Here is a 6,594-nt window from a genome sequence, read left to right as displayed (position 1 = left end):
CAGTCTATAATTAACCTAGTCTGACTTTTGTTAGTTCGGAGTTTCAATCCATAAATAACGGATGTATTGGCGTTATTGTGGTGCCTCTGAGTAAACGAGTCGCTGTTTAAAAAGTAAATAACACCAGTCATAGTTAAACTACCACGCCATTTGCCACCAACTCATAGATCAGTATGGACCGCCAAACAAACCAAGATTGCTTCGATTTGTGCTACAGAATACGCATCTACGAATGTGTAGATCTATCTTTTGCGTCATTGTGCCTTTGCCACTAAAGTTGGTACATCAGCCAAGTTGGACCTTTTAGTGGATATTGATATACTCTTGTTAGCACTCATAAAAACTGTGTGTATAATCATTGGCAGCCAAAGGTTGTGATGGTGATAGTGGTAGTTGTGGCAGTTCCCTACTGGTAATGATAGTGGCAGTGGCGGTAATGATGGTAAAGGTACTGATTTAATGATAGCAGTAGAAATGATAGTGATAATGGTAACGTCAAGGATATAATAAAAGAAAGTGAAGGTGATTATAAAAGAAAGAAAAAATTGTAAGCCTCTCCTGTTGACCGTGTGCGTTCCCTGGTGCAAAATAAACCACCAAGGAAAGGTGTTCCAGCCTCCCAAGTCCACCAGGATACGGGCCTGCTGGTGGGTTGGGTAAGAGAAGGCAAGGACAATTTAAGGCGGGAGGTGAGGGGGTGGGGGCATGGGGCAGGTGAGGGCAGGGCAGGGCAGGTGTCATTAAGGTAAGGGCGGGGGGGTGGGGTGTCTCGAGGTCTGACAACAATGGGAAATTTATGCTAATCATGGTTACTCTCCCAGGCCTCCCGTCACCGCTTTCCTCACTCTCTTTCTCTACTCCCTGTTTCTTTTGTACTCCTGTCTTTCCTTTCCTTTTACCTAAACATCACAACACGTTCGGATTCATGAAACCGAGACGTAGTTTACCGTAAATCTGAACAACTTTTGAAAGATGGCGTAAGACTTAACACAGTGCAGAAAAAAGATTGAAATGCAGTCGATTACTACACTGAATATAATTATAGTAATCAGTATATGGATATACAAGACAGGTGTATATTCCAGGCCTGTTTGGATCCACCCAGAAAAAAAAAAAAAAGCATATATTTTGCCAACACTTGGACTGGAAAGTAGCAAGGAAACTGCAACCATAACTATATAGTACTGGATATATATTTCCGACAGTAAAATGTGTAGTTGTTTTGTTTTTACCCGACTGAACTGGACCACTTTCACAACTTTAATGCTAAGTCGTGGTTGTATGAAATTCGATGTGCCAGAGGGGATGAGGTTCCGTAGTTACCAATCAAATCTGCCCTCCAGTCTGGCTACACTCGGCCGTAAAATGAGCTGAAAGCGGTTAGGAATCTTTGTCAGGTTAGAGCGAATGCGCTAGAGTTTCTAGTTAAGAGGGAATATATTATCCTGCACGGCTGACTGAGAGAGAGAGAGAGAGAGAGAGAGACTTTAGTTTGGTCTCGATGATGGGGAGAGCCTTCTGCTTTGCTATCCTATTCCTAGTCCTTTGTAAACAGAGTAAATATTTCCATAGACAAAGACAGGGCCACGTAGAAAGGATTGCAGAGTTTGTAGTCTGTGTAACTCTCTCTCTCTCTCTCTCTGCTGATAAAGAAAGAGAGGGCTTGCTTGAAGTGGGCGGAAGTAAAGGAACAAGGAGGAGGGAGAGGGCTGTCAGGGGGAGGGATAATCAGCAAAAAATTATAGCGGTGTGTGTGTGTGTGTGTGTGTGTGTGTGTGTGTGTGTGTGTGTGTGTGTGTGTGTGTGTGTGTTAATGTATGAGCGTATGTGTGTGCGTGTGGTCTGACAGGAAGCTCTGGCCCCCATATATCCACTTTATGACGTCATACATAAACAAACCACAATCCAACTCCTCGTTTAATGTACAATTTATGCACGCTGTATAAACCTCTCTCTCCTTCAGTTTCTTTTATTTTTGCATTAGTTTTATGTGTATAGTTAGTCCATTTTGGGGACGTGTTAAGGCATGATGATGATGATGTTGGTGATGATTTTGATAATGATGATGACGAAGATGATGATGAGGATATGATGCTGCTGCTGATGATAACTATGATGATGATGATGAAAATGTGGTGATGATGATAATGATGTGATGATGATGAAGAAGATGATGGTGGTGTTAATGGCCAGGATGATTATGATGATGATAACTATGATGATGATGATAAAAATGTGTTATAATTTGCTTTAATGCTATTTCTATTTTGTCTTATTTTTCTGCCTTCGATATCTTGAACCTTAATATCCCCATTTATCTTATCGGTTTTCTCTCTCTCTCTCTCTCTCTCTCTCTCTCTCTCTCTCTCTCAAGTGGTACCATATATCGTGTATGAGTAAGCAAACCTCGGCTCTACATCTCTTGATCTTGTGTAGATAAGTGGAGAGAGAGAGAGAGAGAGAGAGAGAGAGAGAGAGAGAGAGAGAGAGAGAGAATGTGTTTTATATCTAATTAAGGCAACAGAAATATGATTGATGAAATTGAGCCAGAGGGTTATTTTTCAGTTTGTTTTGATCTGCCTGGTATCGCTAACTAAATATTAAAAATGATGCAATTATAATATTACCGTAATTAGTAAGTTACCAAAAAATTATGTACAGCTACTAAAATATTACATGCAATGCTGTAGTTCAAAATGCTCATCCTGTATTTCAAAATGGAAAGTACATGCTGTAACATTTTCGTCCGCCTAGATAGCTCAGTTGGGAGAGCGTTAGACTGAAGATCTAAAGGTCCCCGGTTCGATCCCGGGTCTGGGCAGGTTATGTTTTTGTTGTTAGGCCAAGAATGTGACGGTTCTCCCCCATCCACCCCTGTCCCTTCCCCACCCTGGTCCCTTCCCCACACAACCCCACTCTCCACCCCTGTCTCTCCCCCACCCCGCCCACCCCACCCACCCTCGCCCTCCGTGATGCAAGCCCCGGGGTGGAAGGGCCAGCCGGGAAGACGATGCCAGTCTCATTATTTTCCCTAAAGAAATTAAGGAGCTTTGCTGATGTCGGTTTCCCTTCCTTATGTGGCAAATGAAGAACACGATGATGATGTTAATGATGATGATGATGTTGTTGTTGATGATGATGATGATGATGATGATACACACATTATACACCCACATACAGACTGATTTTTGTGAAATACAGTATTGTTTAGGCGAGAAATACTTGCTGCAGAGAACTGAGTAACATTTAACAATGAATCAATAGGGAGATAATTAAACACACACACACACACACACACACACACACACACACACACACATCTATTTGTCTGTTTATCTATCTATCTATCTATCTATCTATCTGCCTATATATAATTCGATAACGTTCAAGGTATATTTATCTAACCTACTGTCAAGCTGCTTTTAGGTCATCACAAACTGATAATTTTGATGAAGTTCTGCACGATAAACCCTGTATATACCAATCCATCAGCCTCGTCTGTTGTTCCGGTACTATTTCCCATTTCATAGATCACCATTCTCCATTTGTCTCCGTCCCGTTGCCTTTCATGTTTTCTTTCTCGTGTGCTCTTTGTTTATGTAGTTTTTTGTTTATTTACAGGTTAGTGGAAAGTTGTATTCAGTCCACCATCGCCATCCCCATCGCTACTCCGCATCACTATCGGTAAGGCTGATAAATTCCTCAAATGTACGGGTGCGGATAATGACCTCGTCCTACTTTTTTACTTGAATAATTATGAAACACTTACATAATATTTTGGAAAGTTTGTTGGACGCCGAAGACTTCATCATTGGGTTTCAGAAGTAATCGCTCACCGTTTCGTTAATTATGACAGTGAAATTTTATATCCGGAGCCGTGCGACCTTCCACCTCAACTGATATGGAGAAGCCTGTGGTGGTAGGTAGGTCCGGTTGCGTATGTCCTAAATCGCAAAGTGGAATGCAGGCCTCTACTTCTTGAGGGTCATTTACGGAACGCCTGTGGTTATAAGTGCAATTAGGAATGGAGTGCAGTTGGAAATGGAGTGCAGTTGGAAATGGAGTGCAGTTAGGAATGGAGTGCAGTTAGGAAATGGAGTACTTTTAGGAAGTGAAGTGCAGCTAGGAATGGAGTGCAGTTGGGAATGGAGTGCAGTTGGGAATGGAGTGCAGTTAGGAATGGGATGCAGTTATGAATGGAGTGCACTTAGGAAGAATATAGAAGGGTCTAATATGTCCCGCCATCACCAAGTTCTTTGGAAATCATCGCTAAAACTTGGGAGCTTGTAGTCCAGTTCCCGACGTAAGGTTTCAGAGTACAACACATAATTACACAAATACACAAACCCGGCGATTCTTGCTGGATGGTCTGGCTTTATTAACAGACTTACTAATTACGGAACTTCAAGGACAATGTGGCAAAGAAAAACACTCTCTTTGCCGTCTTGTTGTTGAACTTCTATAATTAGGGAGATTAATGTTATAATAGGTCTGTGTGTCCGTAAGTCTGTGTAACTTCGTATGGTTACCACTTATTCTACAAATAGGGTTCACTTTGAATGTATTTTATGTATATTTTTCTAAATTAAGTTAGGTACCACAGGCTGTCCTATCAGTATTGCCGAGGACTCTGCATTGGCAACTCTGTAATTTCCTCCTAATTTCCTCATTGGGTTAATTGTTGAGGATGAACTTTTTCGTCTTGCTTTTTCCTTTACAATTTCCATGTAAATTTTTCCATACTGCAGAGTGTTCTTTCTCGCTTTTCCTACCGACTTCGGCTGAAAGGGGTAGTTGTGTGTGTGTGTGTGTGTGTGTGTGTGTGTGTGTGTGTGTGTGTGTGTGTGTGTGTGTGTGTGTGTGTGTGTGTGTGCGCGCGCGTTTGGTTTGCCGTACTTCTTCCATTCATCGTTTTTTTTTTTCTTTCAGTCTTGGCAGTGAACGGAGCGGTTTTTATCCCATAGGCGTTATGAACTATATTTTATTGAGGCTTATTTTGCCGGTGGAGTGGAGCAGAGAAATAAAGTCTTGAGAGATGAGTGAATGGAAGTGTGGACCATTTTATTGAGCACTCGGTCTGATACTTCTCCAGCATTTCTGTTATCCCGGGTTCCTCACACCTCATGTTAGGATGATGATGATGATGATGATGACGACAAATTAGTATCGGTGCTGACAGGAGCTTCGTACTTTGGTCATTAAGCCGACTCCTTTTTTATTTATTTATTTATTTATCAATTTTTTTTACCCGCGAACACAACGCAAAGAGATTATGTTTGGTCTTTTTTCTGTGTCTGTCCTTCTGTCTGTCTGCTATCAAGATTATGAAGAAATAATGGATATACCAAACTAAATTTGGCATATTGATGTAGGCCCATCAAAGGAACAGGTGATTAATTCTTCATCGAAAAAGGTCATAGGTACTAGGTCAAGGACAAGGTCAGTTTGGACAGATTTGATCCGGTTTTGACCAAATTTGGTGGATGGGTTGAGGGATGGAAAAGATTGAAAAGATTTAATTTTGTGAATAATTACGCGAACAAGTCGAGGTCAGTGGTTCTGCCCTTCACCTCCGTTCATTTCGTATAAATCTGATTAATTCTGAATCACGCATGGTGAAGCGCTTTAAGGTTAAGAGGGAATGAAATTACTCTATCAAAGCAGGAGGAAGGGCTGAACGTTAAGCGAGGATGAAATAATTCTCTTTTCAGAATAATATGTAACAGGTCAAGGTCACAGGATAAGATCAACTTTAACACTTTCGATCCGATTGGAACTAAACTTGATGGATGGGTTTAGGCTCATATGAAGAAGAACTAACTTGGTTTTTAGAGCAAACATTCGGAGGTCAAGGGCACAGGGCAGGGCCAAAGTTTAGGTCTTAAGTTGCTTCTGCACCACCAGTGGACGCCTATCTGTCCGAGCACGTTGCTCATCAGGTTTAAAACATGGCCACGCAACACTTGTAGTTCAGAAGCGGGAAATGTGCCTGAATTTATCACGTCTGCTCGGCTATTTCCCAATAATGTTTTTACTACCACACTCCAAACTTCAGGTGGCCATTGGTCGTGTGCACAGGCCTTGGGACCGGCTTGACGGTACGGCACGGGTGTTACGTTCTCAGTGTACTTCTTGTTCTGCATATTTTTTTTTTTCCTGTTTTCTTTCCAGTATTCACGCATTATTTTGATCTCCTCCAACGAAGTTAGAGGAGGTTATGTATTCACCAATGTTTGTCTTTTTGTTTGTTTGTCAGTCCACACGTTATCTCGAAAAGTTCTTAGTGAATTTCACTGAAATTATATGGAAGGGTGGGCCGTGGGCCAAGAAAGAACCGATTAAATTTTGGGGGGGATCCGGATGCGGATCCGGATCCTATGTATCCCGCACAATATCTCCATAAGTTCTCTGTGAATTTCAATAAAATTTTATGGAAGAGTAGGCCATAAGTCAAGGAACAATTGATTAAGCTTTGGGGCGGATGTGGATCCTATGTATTCCACACAATATCTCCACGGATCCGGATCCGGGTCCTTTTTAATGGCAGTGGCATTGGCGGAGGTATGCGCTTTCTTAGTGCTTTCTAGTTTTCTC

At 41.7% G+C, this 6,594-nt stretch overlaps 1 non-coding gene across 1 annotated transcript; it reads left to right on the top strand.

The window, feature by feature from the left end:
• Positions 1 to 2,748: 2,748 nt before the first annotated feature.
• TRNAF-GAA (transfer RNA phenylalanine (anticodon GAA)) lies at positions 2,749 to 2,821 on the top strand. Its single transcript has one exon. It is a non-coding gene; the product is annotated as a tRNA-Phe (tRNA).
• The last annotated feature ends 3,773 nt before the right edge of the window (positions 2,822 to 6,594 follow it).

Source organism: Coenobita brevimanus, chromosome 74 (genome assembly GCF_032717465.1).
Source record: "Coenobita brevimanus isolate Jiangsu-jjx chromosome 74, ASM3271746v2, whole genome shotgun sequence".
Classification (NCBI taxonomy): domain Eukaryota; kingdom Metazoa; phylum Arthropoda; class Malacostraca; order Decapoda; family Coenobitidae; genus Coenobita; species Coenobita brevimanus.
Note: the sequence above shows the minus strand (reverse complement) of the source record. Positions and strands in the feature narration are given on the sequence as shown.